The 17,408-nt window shown below is 39.3% G+C and overlaps 1 protein-coding gene across 1 annotated transcript in view; it reads left to right on the forward strand.

The window, feature by feature from the left end:
- Positions 1-17,408, forward strand: part of LOC122795418 (sulfotransferase 6B1-like) — a 460,444-nt gene that overhangs the window by 87,148 nt on the left and 355,888 nt on the right. The gene's annotated exons all lie outside the window — the stretch shown is intronic.

Genomic DNA, 17,408 nt, shown 5'->3' on the forward strand with positions numbered 1-17,408 from the left:
TAATGTAAAGCTCCAAATTACGGCATTTATATAAAATGTATACATTTGTGTCATGTTTTAAGTGTAAAATTAAGGAAAAGCTTACAACATTATTAGAATAGTATTCCTTTTGTTGAAGAGAAGTCAAGTAACAAGTAACAATGTTGCTTATACATTTAAATAAAAACTGATTACATTATTATTAGCATGCTTGCATGGAAGAGAAACAAATAGTACATGGCAGTACTAGATATATCATTTCAGTCCTAGATTCAGTACACAATCAGTATAAATGTTAAAGATGAACTAAAAGAGTGAGAATAATATGGAAAAAAGTCTGTGTGAAATGAACTAATTACTAATAGTTTAGGTAAGTTAGAAAAATAGCTTATATTAGGTTGGGGAAAAAGCTAGAGCATGAAAAGTTTCAAGGAATGAGTAAACAAATGATCTTCTGGTAGTTCAGGATGGGTATTATCAGATGGAGAAAAGAGAAGGATCTTCTCCATCCAGTTTAAAGCAGGAACAGGTTCATGATTTAGTTAAATATTTTTTTAGTGCACTTTAAAAGTTAGCCGATTGGATTTGGCTCTGATGCTGTTTGGTAGACTGTACCAGCTTTGGCCACAGTACAGGAGTAAAGGCTTTGTCCAGCTGACTTATTGGGTTTACACAGAGACAGAGATTGTTTATCCTCTGATCTAAGGGATCCTTTAGGAACATATTTGTGGAGTATGGTGCAGAGAGCTGGGCAGGCATTATGTTTATGTATCATTTTTTAAGTTGTAAAAAATTTTTATAAGTTGTAAAAATCTAGAGTAGTGTGGAAGTTCAAGCCAATTAAGGGAGCAATGGGCTTTACAGTGATGGGTGTAATGGGTTTTTCTGGTTGCAAATCAAGCAGTTTTATTATAACATGGTTCCAGTTTCAATTTTGGTGAACTGTGGAGGTTGGTAAGAATAGGTACTCCATGTAGGATTGAAGGTAAGAGGTAGGTGGTGGCAAAGGTAGTTTTGATAGATGTATTTAGAACATAGCTATGCATATATAACATCCTTAGTTTCTGACTTGTGTGTGTTTTTTTTTTAATTGTTTTGGCTATAAAGATCTAATTTAATGTTTTCTTTTATTATGCCTCATAAATGTTTAGAATGAAGGGCAACTTTGATTGCTGTATTATTTTGAAAAAGAATTGGGAACTGTGTTTTATCTAGTTGTTGTTGTATCTTTCGGCTTTTCCCGGTTAGGGGTCGCCATAGCTGAACACCGGTCCGCTAATGATTGGCAGTAGATTTTTACGTGCCGAGTTGCCGGCCCTGCTCACAACCTTCAAAGAAGGTACGCCCATTCACGCAAGTCTCCACACAGAAGACGCTCTAGTTGAGAATTGAACAGGACAACGTCTTACTGTGAGGCGACAACACTACCGCAGCACCACCACTGTGTTTTATCTAGTGTGGCTGTTAATTTTACAAGACTGTTAAACAATGAAATATAATTCATCATAAAAAACTGAAAGGTGAGAATGATTGCTTAGACTTTTTTGTTTATCAGCTAAGATTAAAAATATCACTCCCATCTAATGGATCACCTTTAAACCTGCTATTAACATTAAAACATCAAAACAATTTAGAATTACTACAGTCAATGTACTGTTGCAATAGCCAGCAACACACACTGTTCCTCTAGTTCTGTAAGCTACAGAGGCTATTATAAATGGAATATTATTAGCTCAACTAGATGTTCTGGCCTTGTCAGTTTATGTTCATTCTCTCCAAGTGCCATTCAGCTGTGGGACAGAAAGGTAGCATACGTGAAACTTGAGAGAAGGTCAAGAAAGTAAGGCTCTGACTTAGACATTCTTGAAGCTTATTTAATTTTTTATCCGACAACATTTTCCATGACAGCAGATAGATTTATACCAGAATAATTGCTGAAATAGTAATTAACACATTTATGTCTACCTTGTTGTAGACAGAGTGTATAGCCCAAACAATCTTCACTATAGTTGTGCACTTTGCAGGGCAAGTGTGATATGTTTCCTTGGCATTTCATTGATAAGCTAGTAGTATAGGACAGACATCAGCAGTCTCTTTAAGAAGTGTAGTTGCTTAGCATCACTGGGAGCAGTGTCTACACCCTTTTATTTGGACTGGCTTCTTGATCCCTGCTAACCCTTAAAATGACTCAGTGCAGTGATCAGTATGACCAGCACTGTAAAGATTAGAGCTTTGCCATATGCAGTACCTAATAAGCTGCAGGAATGTGAATGGCAAGGCCTGTGAAAATGTGACATGGGTCTGAATAAGTCATCTTGGGTCTATTCCAAAATGCTACATAGCAAGTCAACTTAACCATCCACACCATTTTTTGATGGTGTTATTTCAAAGAATTTGATCTCAGTTTGAGAATCTATTGGGCAAATGTAGTTTACATGAAATCATTTAGGTGCATTTCAACAAGAAGTATAGTACAGAGTCTATAATCTTGAAGAAAATGCATGGTGTCCTTTTTAAGAATGATACATGATTCAGTTTTTATTCTTATTCTCCTGAGTCTAGACTTTGTCAGCATTATACAGAGCAAGTTGATTGCTCACCTGCAGAACTCTTCCAGACTGGGAATACTGCTAAACATAGTATAAAATGTGCAAAAACCAATACAAACTCCAACACCTCGGCCAAAAATGCCTTTCAAGAGTCAAAAAGCATAACACCAGCAAACAATTAAATACATCACTGCATTAAAAAGTCCACCAATAAAAATAATTCAGTTAAACAATTAAATACAAAAACAATCAAGTAAAATAAAGCAATTCAGTTCAAGAACCCTATATTAAAAAAAAAAACACTTTCCAATTGCATTCTAAATTTAGACTGATATATTAAATTGTTTGCTGGTGTAATGCTTTTTGACTCTTGAAAGGCCTTTTTGGCCTAGGCGCTGGAGCTTGTATTGGGTTTTGCACATTCTATACTAAAGTTTGGGTCTTTTTCACTGGCTTTGGTCATTATTTAATACCTTTTTGCCTGAGTTGTTTTGTGATACTGCTAAAAATAGTTTGCAGTTTTTCTAAGAGGTAGATTTCAGAAAATGTATTTCTTGGATCTTAATATTCATACATTATTAATCTGCAGAATTTTCAGTGATCTGACTCACTTCACTTTCTCATTTTTAAATGCTGATACTTGACACTTCATAGCTTTTTCATTAATCCAATAAATGAACAACAGAAATAGCCAGTAAACTGCTAAAAAAATGTTTAATATATATATATAGGATCCAAAGGTCAAGAAAGCCAAAAAATAAAAAAAAAAATATCAAGGAAATGTAGACATGTTTCTACAAATACCTTCCTAAGCAGTATATAAATATATATATATATATATATATATATATATATATATATATACACACACATATATACATATATACATACATATAATATGGATCTACTTTATATACTCGAAAAACCAAAATGTCGAAGTACTAAGCATCGATACCTAATGTCAAAATGCCAAATATCCATAAGTTGACATTCTAAACATTTCAAGTACATAATGTCAAAAACACTGTTTCAGATGAGTCTTTGCAACACTATTCCCTTCCAACACCTAAACATTACATCCATACTCACACACTCTAGATCACACTTTTTTTGTTTTTGCAGGGAAGGGGCTGCACCTCTCTCTGCATCCTTCACACCCCCTGCAAATTAAATATACCAGCTCCAAGACTGCACTACGTTGAGGAAAAGATTTCCATGTTGCTACTGCGCATCCTGCATGGTATGTTTCTAATACAAAGCCGTGATACCATCTTCTACCAGCAGGCAAGGGATGTCTGGAGATGCACTAGCTCTGTGCTTTAATTCAGTACATAAACTGTACTTTTCCACTCCAGTGGGCTCTCCTGCATGGCTGTGAGGCACAGACTTTGTCAGCTGCTCTCCATCACACAATGAAATAGTTGCAGTACATCCTTTACATTTCCCTGCTGCTAATTTATGTTTGCAGTACCAGTACTTCTACTTTTTAATGTATGTTCTAAGTTGTACACATAGCCTTCCATTATTAAAACTGGTTTACCTTTTTGGGATCATAGAGTGGTGCTGTGTATAGCTGTCCAATTGTACCTGGGCTAACGAACGAAACATCTGCCATGGTTTTTGTTTAGTTTGCGGAATGCAGTACAAATTCTTAAAGCCATACTTACGTATTTAAATCCTAGAAACCTTTACTTGGTATTAGTTGATGTTGTAAGGTGCGATAATGTAAAATTTCTACTGTTTAACAGATCAATGATTCAGTGTCGATGCTTTGTATTTCAACAATTTAGTTTTTCGAGTATATGAAGTAGATCCATATATATTATATATATATATATATATATATATATATATATATATATATATTGTACTAATAAAACAATAAACATTCTTTTTTGACAGTGTGCTGGCTATTTCTGTTGTTCATTTATAGCCTTTTGTTGAGCCCTGCATGAATCATGAATGTACTGGTTTGGTCGATGTTTGTTGGCTGTTTCCAAGGTGATGACCCACTATATTTTCATGATGCTGTGTTAGAAGAAGCATCCTATGTGAATAAAGCTGCTATTCTGAAACTGTAGATATGGCTAACAGTGACTGTTGTGTCAATCCTGAGAAGATTAAAGTGATTATATTCACCCATATCATAATCCAGGTCTCCTCCACAGCTTGACTGATTTTGCATTGCCTGTATGATGATTTATTCTAGTTTGCAAATTCTCTGTTGACCTTTGGAGTAATGTGAGATAGGCATCACCTTTGGCTAATGAACAGTGGTTTATTTTCATTTGAATCTACGATCCTAGACTCTATAGCTTATTCACCTTTGGAATATACCAGATATTTAACAAACACACTAATGTACTAGCGTATGGGTAGTACTACCCTGCTATCCTCCCTCTGGCGGCCTGTCAAAGCTGAGAACTCCTCACACTGCCTGTTTGTGAGTGAGAAGGACCAATCACCTGGCAGAATCAGGAAAGCCCTTCACGCGCACAGACAGGGCACTTTCAGTTTCCTGTGCCACAAGATCTCTTAGGATGTTGCTTCTCTCTGTCTCTCTCTCTCTCTCTGTCTGGGTGATACCAGCTGCAGAGCACAGGTAAGAAACCCCTTTTGGTTTTATTTCCTCCCTCTGCCTTTTTCTATCAGTGCTTGGATGGTGTATTCTGATGATTTGCTTATTTTTTCTGGTGTAAAATAGGTATGTACTTTATAGTGTGATTTCTCTTACAGTATAAGTTATTTTAAGCTTCTTTTGAAAGTTTTGACAGGAAGTCTTGCTGTTTTTGAAATATTTCTTTACACTGTGATTAACTGAGGTCATTGAGCAAATTTACAGCATTTTAAATGATTTTTTTATTTAAATTGTGGTTTGGACACTTAATTGTGAAACATTTCTTAAGAAATTTTCTTAAGCTGATATTTAATTCCTTGTCTACGGTTTGAATTAATTATTATTTGATATGACTGAGTAGATCTACTAAGTTTAAAATTAATTTATTGCTTAAGTCACGATTTTGGCACCATTATGTTAGGCTGAAAATAGCCTTTATTTGTTTATATTGGGGGTCATATGGTGTGTTTATTGTGCTTTGTACTTGATTACTGAAATTGCTGTCTTTTCTCTGGAGTATAGTATTCAGTATAGTTTCCCTATGGAAATAAACTTTAGTTTGCTATTTAGATGGAAATTTGTGGGATTTTGCCCATTTTGTACTGGGTTTGCCATGCAACCAGTACTTAGTATTGATTTGGCTAGTTTTACCTCGTGTCTTGATGGATTCAGTTATGGTCCCCACCACCCCTACCCCACCAACTTCCGTATTTGCACCTAAAAAAACAAAAAACAAAAGAATAAATAAAAAATATGCATCAACCTATGACTTGTGACTCCACAGTAGCCTTAGTTTTGGGCAGGCTTATGGGACCACTTACCTTCTGTTACCTCCAGGTCCTCTGACATGGTTGTAGTATCACAACTGTGGATGACTCAGGGGTCAGACTTTTTCTCTGGAGCTGTGCCAACGCTTGTTTCAGATATGTGAAAACCAAACCCTTTAGCAGCAGGGGAAGTCATGGATACAGAATCTTTTGCCAGTATCGATACTTGTAGGTATTCTCCTATTTGTACAAGGTATACTAAAAAAGAGGCACAAGATCTTCCATATGGTGGGGCAGCAGTTCTGAGTCGTTCCCTACCTGAGGTGTTGGCTGTGGACAGATCCATGGCTTAGGCAGTTAGTTACAGGGTGCATACCCAGGTTATAGTAATGCCGGAGCTTCTACCCCCAAGTCAGTCTGCTAAGGATCCTCCTTTTAAAGGGGATCCTGTGTTTGATGACTCTGACCTGTCCGTGTTGGATCAGTTGGTTTTCTATGATGATGTATAGATACAGGGACTCAAACAGAAGTTTTATTATTTTCCCTCTTTTGGTCCTAACATTGGGGAATGTCTTTTAGAAAGCTCATAGTTCTCTGTTCCATTAGGTTTTGCCATATCTTTTTTTCCCAGTCCCTCTAGTTTAATTAGGCAAGTGGCTAGAATCTCAGGGAAAGAGTAGTGTCCAGCTTGATAGCTTTTTAAGTGTTTAGCTTCAGGTATTTTACGCGGAAGTTTGTCTCGAGAGACATGTACAGTTTAGATGAGTTTGCTGCATCATTGCCTGCAGAGCAAAAGGCCTATGTTAAAGATATTGTTTCCAATGTTTCTCAGGTGTCAAAAACATTCTCTAAAAAGTGCCTTGGGAGGGGACTGATACTTTTTCTAGAAATGCAGCATTGTCAATGGTGATTAGGAGGTATTCTGGATTACACTCCCAGAACTCGTCTGATAAATTAAAAATGAGATTATGAATGCTGCTTGAGTCTGACTATATGTTTAGTACAATGGCTAATCAGATCATTAAACACTGAGCCGACAGAGGTAATTTGATGCAAAGAGTGTTGAAAATAGCATTCATTGGCCTAACCAGCAGAAGTTCCAGCTAAACAAAATCCAAGGCAATAAAAGGAAATGGCGGGAAGACAACTCTGTCAAGCCTAAGAATAAGGGTTCCTTTCCTAGAAAGGATAACCCCCTTCTGACTTATGATTAGGCCAAGGTGCAGCACCCATATTTATCAAATCTCCCATTGGGTGCCTCATCACTCTAGTTATCTCTCAACAAGGTGACCTGGCCATCAGTGGTTTCTGAAAAATGGCTGCAAACATATTTGGCAAGGGTTTCAGATGGAAGTGAAATGATCTTCTGCCTCTTTTTTGGGGGTGGGGTCCCCTTTGTCTACTAGACTAGACTTTGTTATCCCCTCTTATTCTACAGCAAATACTGCACTCTGGGTCATACAGCCATTTCCTCCTACTTAAAGAATGAGAGGTTTCTTCTCTAGTATTTTCTTGGTTCCCTAATAAGAGCAGTCATAGGGACTGGTGTGGGACATTTCTTTTTTGAATACATTTGTCAAGGTTCCCCATATTCAAAATACTCATTCTGCAGACAGTGCTTCAGTTGTTTCTGGACCACTGCTTCATGTTTACCATGGACTGACGAATGTCTTTCTTCAAATCTCCATTGTTCATCACTTTAGGTGATATCTGAGAATTGTTGTATGTAGTTTGCACTATCAATTTTCTGTACTGCCCTTTGGGCTATCCACTGCAGGATGAGTTTTTACCAAATGCTTTGCTCTGGTAGTGGCTCACTGATAGACTCTGGGCATTCACTTTTTCCATAGTTGGACAACTTGCTGATCTGTGATGAATCTCTGTCCAGATGTGTGGTTTCTCTAGAGAAGGTCTCATAACTCCCATCTAGGGTTTAAGTTGAACTGACTAAAGTTGTGTATGACACCCTTGCAAAGACTCATCATGCTGGGATGCCTCATAGACTTCAACAAGAGTCTGTCTTTTCTGCCTAAAGCCAAACTCCTGTTGTATTAGGTGGTCTTTCTGGAATTCTCACAGAGGAATGTCACATCACTGAGGGAATCCCTAGAATCTTTTGGAGTGATGCCATGAATCCAGTCTTTACATAATAAAAATTCAATGGTATGCCTGAAATTGTTGGATACAGCAATCATCAGATGAAAATTACAGTGGTGTACAGATCAGCCCAGTATCAATCCAGGGCTTTGTTTCTCCCTCTGATGCCAGTACAGTCTGTCCAGACAGATTCTTCTGACTTCACCTGATGAGTTGTGTCAATTTTGTAAGTGCTAGCCACTTAGGGGCCCAAGGATGCATGGAAGCACATTAATAGCTAAGAGATGTTAAGTGTTACACCTTGAAAGTTCCTCACCAACTTGGGACTCCAGGTCCTCTTTATGTGGTTATGGACATAACTACAGTGATGTGGAACCTCAACAAATGGGGGTACGAAGGCTTACCTCCATGATGACTGTCAGTGATAGCATGGGAACAGGCTTCTCAGTATTCTCTGTCTCTTCAGGCATCATACATCTCATCAGAGCAGAACATTGTGGTGCACCCTGATTTGAACAAACATATATTGATAGTCTGGATTAGTCTGTCTTGACTCCATTTAGGCATTTGTTTCTGACGATGTGCAGTAGGTGTTAAAGGATGTCAGAAAACCTGCAATTAGAAAATGTCATGTTTACAAATGGATGAGGTTTTCTAAGTGGTGTCTAAGTAGAAACAGAGGATCTGTTGTGGTTCATATCCCTCTGGTCTTGAAATGTTGGTGTGAGCTTCAGGATGGCTTAGCATATGTGTCCATTAAGATGCATTTAGTGGCAGTCTCTGTTTGTCTGTCAGTTGATCTTCCTCATTCTTTCTTTCTTCTTTTTTGGCAAACAGTTCATAAAAGGGCTATTGCATATTAGACTACCTCAGTAGCGAATTCCTCCTTTATGGAATCTCTCTTTTTTCACTGATGAAGGCTTGATAGAGCCGAAACTGGTTTGGATTGTGGACTGTTGACTTTTTGCATTTGTATATGCTTTACGGCATAATAAAGGGATATTTTTTGTTTGTACACCACTGTCTGCTGGTCATCGTTCTTTTCATTTTGCATTTTGAGACCTGGCAGTTGCCTTACGTGCAGGGACTGTGTTTGCTATCTCAGCTATGTTCTCAAAGAATTGACCTTACTACTTTTTGAATGCATAACTTACTCTGTTCTTACATTCCTTACATGGAAAATGGTTTTGCTTATTTGTGTAATATCTTCTTGCTGAGTTTCTGAGCTGCAAGCTCTTATGGTGGGACAAACTTGGTTTTACACAGGGATAGGGCTGTGCTATGCACTTATCTTTTTTCAGACTGAAAGTGGATTCAGTCTTCACTTTCTATCAGTTTTTTAAATCTCCCTGTCTTCTTTCCAGAACCTAAGAATATGGGATAGATGTTACTTTACTCCTTGGATGTGAACAGGCAGCTCAGGTACTACCTTGACAGAACAGACCTTTAGGAAAGTGGAAAGGCTTTTTATTTCCTTGCCTGGGGCAAAGAAAGGGCAACCTGTCTCTAAGCAATTCATTGCACAACGGTTGTATTATTTCTTGTTGCATCCACAATGGTTTGGCAAATCCAGGCAAGTTAATGGCAGTTTTCACCTTCAGTAACATTTTGGAATGGAGTGAACTCAAGACGTATTCTAGAGGCAGCAACTTGGTCCTGCATCCTTACCTTCATGAAACACTTCAAGCTAAATATTTTTCTAGATCGAAGGCAGGCTTCACGAGGACCATTCTCCAGGGACTCCTGGACCATTATCCTTCCCCCACACTGGTTGGGTAAGCTTTGGGAATCTACCCATATGCCAGTAAGGCAGTGTGTTTGTTGAACATAGTACAGTTGTATACGTCTATCTTACTGGCAGTACCCTCCCACCATCCCCCTTTTGTTTTGTGTATATAGTTGGTTGTTGAAGTTGCTGCAGTGTTTTTGTTCAGCAGCCTTTATTCATGTGTGTGTGTGTGTGTGTGTGTGTGTGTGTGTGTGTGTGTGTGTGTGTTTGTTTGTAGTGTCATCTACTCTTCCTGTTGGACCTTAGAAATCTGAAAGAGTCCTGTCTATGAGTGTGAAGGGCTGTCCTGGTCCTGCTATTTTATTAGTCCTTCTCATTAGGTAGTAGGAGGAGTTCTCAGATTTGACAGACTGCTCGAGGGAGGGAAGCAGAGCTTTGTTAGCCATATGCCAGTAAGGCAGTGTGTTCTATGAACATCTACTGTTACAGGTAAGTGGAACATATGGAACTGGAGGATATGTGAGGGAATGCAGGCAAAAATTAAAGTGAGAGGGTTCCTGTCTGATAAGTTGTGCCTGAAAAGAGAAACCAAGCAGAGGTGTCCTCTTTCCCCTTTGCTATTTGCATTATATTTAGAGCCACTGGCAAAGAAAATAGGGGACTCAGAAGTTCAAGGATGTAATTGGTATGGTTGCCTTTATTTTCAGACAATATTATTTTGTACCTGATCAAACCAGAAAAGGACATCTCAGTGTTGAACATTTGGAGACAGTTTCAAGTTTTCAGGATATAAAATGAATGAAGATAAAACAAAGGCTATAGCTGTAAACTGTATACGTTCACATGAATGTGTTCATCACACAGGGCTTCGTTTCTCCCTCTGATGCCAGTACAGTCTGTCCAGACAGATTCTTCTGACTTCACCTGATGAGTTGTGTCAATGTTGGAATGAGGGGGACCTATATTTATGGGACATGATAAAATGAAGTATTTAAGAGTATGAATTAAAATGATTTTGTTATGACAGCTAAGGATATGTGGGAAGAGACTAAACAAAAGATAATACAACATTGAGAAACTGGAAGCTCTTGTTTGCTGCGGATAGCAAAATGCAAACAGTGAAAATGTTTTTAGTCCATTTAGTTTTATATGCCAGTCAGGCATATTTGTATCAGCCAAAGGAACCAATGAACTGGGAGCAAATAGCTAGAGAGGGAAAAATAATAGAATGGGAAGACGCCAAGAAGGCATGTGGACTGCAGGCTAGAGACTGCCTTCCCTATCAGGGGATTGATATTAGAGTATAGGCAAAGAGAAAGGGATAGAGGAATCCTAAGTGAAAGACCTGATCTGATAGAGTTTTTAGCTGAATCTAGAACATAAGCTGCTGTTAAAAAAGGGATAATTAGTAGGGCACATAACAAATTGTTCGATAACTATAGGAATCAGTCAGAGCAGGCTGGGAAAGACTGGGAAGAGAGACTGGTTAAGCAATTCGCAAGTAAACAACGGGAGGACCTATGTATCACTCCCAAATATGCAACAATGTCCACAAGATTTAGGATTTTGCTTGGAAGTGTTTGCATAGGTATTTTTATTCCCCAAGCAGACTCCATAATTTTTCTCAAGTAGATGGCAGCTGATGGAGGTGTGACTGCAAAGAAAGTGGTAACTAGGAGCATATTTTTGTGTGTGATGAGTTGTCAGACTTCAAAAAATTCCCTACAGAGTACTCTGTCATACTGAGTGAATAAATTAGTGTAACTAAGGAAATTATTTATTTTGAGCTGGGATAAAGGATCTGAATTACGTAGGCATAGTAAAGACTTGTTAAGTTTAATTCTGATGACTGCCAATAAAACAATTACTAGAAAATGGAAATCAAAGTGTAATCCAACTGTATTTGAAGTATTTAACATTGTAACAAAATTAAAAAAAATGGAAGTGGGAGCTTTAGAAAAGGGTAGGATCAAATTACAAAGAAAAAATGAAAATTGTGGTAATACATGCATAATAATGTTTTGGAGGAGGAGTGAGGTTTAAGGGAAGGCAGGAATTGATCAATTTATGTAATGTTGGATTGATAATTATACAAAAGAATATATGATGTATAATGTTTGCAAGTGAAAATATGTCAAAACGGTTTGTATGATATATTGTAAATGTATGTTCGTGTATGTCTTTAGTGATAATTCAATGGTATGTCTTTTGGCTTTTCCCGGTTAGGGGTCGCCACAGCGGAACTCTGGTCCACTCATGATTGGCAGTGGATTTTTATGGTGCCGAGTTGCTAGCCTGATGCCCAACCTTCAAAGAAGGCATGCCCATTCACGCTCACACCTACCTGCATGTCTTTAGTGTCATTCGTTCGTGGGGAGGACATGCAGACTCCACACAGAAGGCGCTCCAGCTAATACAATAAAGGTGTTAAAAAATACAGATCATCTGTGTAAACCATCAGCTAGTACAGGATTCTGTTGCTACTTATTTTAAGTCATTAGTGTTTTATTTATAGGATCATAGGAAGTTACTAGGCTATTGGCCCTGAGGCCCTTAGGAAGCCTAGCCAAGAATTTAGCCAGTGTTCCAACAAGTCAGCACCCTATGCCACTGTCTAAAAGGGACACAGGTGGAATCCCAAGGTTTATTTTCTGTTCCCCATTCAGTTATCCAGCTTGCGCTTAAAAAAGGTTAATGAGGTACTCTGCTTGATGTGGAGATGGAGTCTCTTCCACAAAAGGGGGAGTCTCTGGGACACAAATCTGTCCCATCAGAAACTCCTATTGATGTCACAGACCAGGTTGAGTTCACGTGTGTGAGTTACTCAAGTGGAGCTTGACTTGCTGATATGCAGCAGTCCCATCAATGCGGGGTTTGAGATTGCTTTGTATACTAAACAGAGGTCATCTCTGAGGAGTCTGTATGAAACTGATTAGAGGGACAGGGCTTTTAGCCTGTCTGTGTATGGTAGATGTTTGAGGCCCTGGATTCTCCTGGTGAGGAACCTCTGTGGTCTCTCCAGCTGCTGCATGTGCTTTGTGAGGTACATGCCGAAAAGGGCATTGTATTCAATAATAGGTCTTATAAGAGAAGAATACAAAGATGTTATGACCACCTTGTCCGGGATGAGATACTTACTAATGAGGTGGGCCATGTAGAAAGCTTTCCATACAACAGAGACAATATGGTGGTCAAAAGTCAGTTTGCTATCAACTTGAGTGCCCAAGTACCTCATGACTGATTGCATGCTTAGGACCTTATTATTAATGTGATAATTTGTGGAGATGTCACTCTCCCCAAAGGAGCTGATGATGTATTTTTGGCATTTAGTTTGAGGCCATGTTTCTCGCACCAATCATTTGTGAAGGATGTCCACATCACTAGGGGAATTGATGACAGAACCCAGCTTGCAGTCATCTGCAGACTTGGTCAGCCATAGCCCACTGGTTTTGGCCTGCACCTCAGAAAAGTATATCCCAAACAACAGAGGCCCCAACACTGATCCCTGGGGTACACTGCTTGTTACAGTCTAATGCGTGAGGTGACTTCCCCTATTTTGTCTAGGTGGGTTCTATCGGTGAGACAGTTTGCTACCCATCTGGTAACATATGGATTAATGCCTATTTGAGAGAGATTATTTATTATAGCTGAGTGGGGAATAGTATCAAAGGCCTTGGCCAGATCAAGGTAGGCAGTGTGCACCGTCTTCCCCTTGTCCATGGCCTTGGTGACTGTCTCATAGAAATTGAACAAATTTAACAGGCATGACCTCCCCTCGACAAAAACAAACTGTGTGGGTTCAAGTGTCTGGAAGTTGCCAATGTCCTTGTTAATGAGGTCCATGATAATCTGCTCCATGGCCTTGCAGATCAAGCTAGTTAGGCTGATGGGTCTATAATTTCCTGGATCGGTGGACTCTCCACCTTTGTGCAAAGGGATGACAGTGGCTGTCCTCCACTCAGCTGAGACAAAGCTGGTACTCGAGCTTTGATTGAATAGGGTGCCTAATGCTGCTGCAACTTCCTGCCTGAGTTCATGTAGATTGCAGTCTGGGATGTTATCTTGTCCCATGGAGGCTGCATTTTTTGCTTTGGAGAGGGCAGTGATGACTTGCTCCCTATAGATAAGGGGAGGGGGGCAGGTACTGGCGATGTCCTGTTTTACTGATGGGGAGGGGGACAGAGGGATGAAGTTTTCACTGAACCTGCCTGCCAGCAAGGTGGCTATATCTACAGTGTTTGTGTATGTGGTGTCCCTGACCACCAGTTCTGAGCAGATCTGGGTGCTTCCTTTGAGATTGCAGACATATGTGAAGAAGGCTTTATGATTGTCTTTAGTAGGTGTGGCCAGTTTGGAGTTGAAGTTTGCTTTGGATGATTTCACTAGTGCTCATATTTGCTCGTATAGGCTAAGGAAAGATTGCTTCCAATTAGGCATCTGCTCCTTCTTGGTCTTGAACTGCAATTTTTTTCTTTTTATTATAGAGTTTATTTATTGTAGATGTCCACCAGACAGGTTTACTCTTCTTTGAGGAGGATGATTTTGTCCTGTCTGGTATTCCTGATTCCATGCTGCTATATAAATGCTCATATAGTACTTTGGTGTAGGTTTGGACATATGTGCCAATTCCTATGGAGGGGGGAGGGGCTGTGAAGCTGTTTATGCCTTCCCTCAAGAGGTTGTAATCAGCTTTGGAGAAGCTTTTTAGTTTGACCCTAGCTGTGGGGGTTGGGGGAGATGATGACTTTGAGAGTGACCGCTTTGTTGTCAGATCTTACCAGGGATGATGACACTGTAGGGATGCTGCAGTGGTTACTCATGTTGGTTAATACCAAGTCCAAGATATTTTCACCTCTTGTGGGGGTGTCATCCAAATGGTCTAAGGCATTTGCATTGACAAAATCAAGGAATGTCTGAGCATTTGTGTTTTGGCATGACTTTTTCTTCCAGTCTATGGTTGGATAGTTAAAGTCACCCAGGATCAGGGTAAAGGGTTGAGTCTTGATAGATTCAAAGAGGTCCAGACAGGTGGAGTCGGCATCTTGAGTCAAATTTGGAGGCTTATAGCTAACTATGCTTTAAATAAGGGTCTTGTCAATTGTTAACTGCACCTGGAGTGTTTCCTGTGTGTCATACTGTTTCACCAGCCTGGAGGTGTGTGACTTTTATATATATTGCAACTCCACCTCCTTTTGGTTTGCTGTCCATGGTTTGGGGTCTGAATGCATGATAGGATGAGCAATCTGGTATGGCTGGGGTGCTCTTCTGCAGCTTTGAGCCAGGTTTCTGTGACTGCCCAAATGTCAGCATCTTCCAGGGTTAAGAATGCTTGAAATGAGTGCAGTTTCATGCTTAGACTCCTAGCGTTTAGCAGCATGACCTTTACTTTACGTTCTGATAAAATTTTCATGTTGGTAGTTTTGACCTCATGGCATTGCCTAAAAAAGGCACTATGGGGAAGGCAAGAGCCTTTGCCAGGAGCCTGAAGCCCAAGTGAGACATTATGCAGGCCATCTCTGGCAAAGCATTGTGGTTTGTCAGTCATGTCAACCCAGGCTGTCAGGTACTGGATCCCCTTGGAATGCCACCAGAAACTAGGCCAGTTGTTAAAGTCAATCATTTTCTGTTTGTATTGAGATATCAATTCTGGGTGATGGTAGAATGCTGCTTAAGGCTAGAAACATACCTGCCTAGGACACATATTCAGCGAGCTTGATTATGTCTTTCTTCATATAGTCCAGGGAGGTATGTGTCAAGTCATTAACATAACAGTACCTGTTGAAAGACTTGAGTGCATGGGTGATATGGTGGATTCTGGCAACCGACAAACAACTAACTGTGACTTTCTCCTTATCCAGCCTGGTGCAGGGCACATGTGTGTGTCTCACAACAGAGTCTACTATGAATAATATGTTGGGTTTATGTTTAGGCCTTAGTGGCTGTGAGACACATGTGGACTGAGTGTGGTGTGTGGTGTGGTGGGCAGTGGAGTTAGCGTATTTGTTTGCCTCAGAGGTCTGTTTTGTTTGGGTATATTTTTGTTGAGGACCTCCACATATGTGGGGGGGGTGTTGTGTAGGTGTGGGTGGTGTTTGAGGTGTTGTGTTCATGTTGACAATCTTCTCATTGCCAGATATACTGGCTTGTAGGGGGAGAGAGTAATGACACTAGGTGCTTGATGTAATTGTATCTGTCACAAATTGTGTTTGTAGGTGGTAGTAGTAGATGGTTGTCTGTGTACATGAGGCAATTGCTATACTGTCTCAGGATGCCCATATCAACCAGACTGGCAGGAAAAAGCTTAGGAAATTGTCCATCCATTTTTGTCAGAAATGGAGGGAGAGAAGCCAGAGAGAGCTAAGAGGGCAAAGGGTGGAAGATCTAAGAGTAGTACTACTAGGTATTTCTACAAGAGCTACTAAGGGAAAATTTGTAGCTGGCATACCTCAGAAAGGGTTCATCAAACCTGTATCTAGACTATGCTACTCAATTTAAGGTTAAGAACACAGTAAAAAAAAAAACACAAAGAATCACAGATTAATCACTTACAGACAAAAGAACAGAAATCAGAGTATGAAAAATACAGTTAAACAGTAATGAAATGCAGTAAAATGCATTTAAAGAGTAATGAATTGCAGTAGATAGCAATGAAATATAGTTAATCAGTAAATTGCTTTAAAACAGGAGCTCACAATCACAACAGTAAAAGACAGCTCAATTAATGCAGCAATTCAATAGAATACTGTCATCAGTTTAATAAGGCTACCAGCAAGCAGTAATAAATGAGACAAACTAAATGCAGTTGAACTCCTAAGCACAAGCAGCAAAATGAAGTAGGAAGAGGCACATTTTTTTTTCATTAGAAAGTGAGGTGACAGAAGATAATTCAAGGTTGAGAAGCTAAATGGGTGAGCCTTCACAACTTATCTCACTGTACACAGTAGAATGAGCTGACGTAATGGGATTGGGGTGAGTGTCCAATATCAAATTTATATTAGAGGTGGGCAAGTTAAAGCCACCAATCTTTAATACCACAAGAGCACCTGGGCAGGTGGGTGAGATACAAAAGAACGGAGGTAAGGACTGAATTCATTAAGTCTAAAAAAAACAGCTGCACAGTTTAAACAGATATGCAGCAAATGATTTTAGCAAATCAGAAGTGCAGAAAACATTTGAAAATAAGTGCTAATCTTTTCCAGTCTCAGAGCAGAGGCAGAAGGCCTATCTCACTGCAGCTTTGAGCAAACAAGTACAAGCTAGTTTAAACACTGGCTGTTTAAGGCAGAAAAACAGAAACCAGCCAAATTATCAAATAAAAAAAACAGCCTTGCAGTAATACCTCTAGCTTGATCAGACCAGACAGAACTCCCCCTCCCACAAAGAAACAGCTAGGCCTCTCTAGACAAAGTATTTCACTAGAAGCTCCAAAGGTCACAAACAGTAATAGCTATTCAGCTCTATGCTAGTGTTTTTCAAATATAGCAGCAACTAAAAAGAGCAGAACAGATGAATAAAAATGAGACAAGATCAGAACAGAGGTAAGGAATTGTAAGTCAAAAATCAGTTGCACAGTTTAAACAGATATGCAGCAAATGTTTTAGTAAATCAAAATTGCAGAAAGCAGTTGAAAATAAGCAGTTATCTTTTCCGAAGAACTAAAGCAGTTAGCA

This window comes from Protopterus annectens, chromosome 1.part0 (assembly GCF_019279795.1).
Source record: "Protopterus annectens isolate FY-2018-M chromosome 1.part0, PAN1.0, whole genome shotgun sequence".
NCBI lineage: Eukaryota > Metazoa > Chordata > Ceratodontiformes > Protopteridae > Protopterus > Protopterus annectens.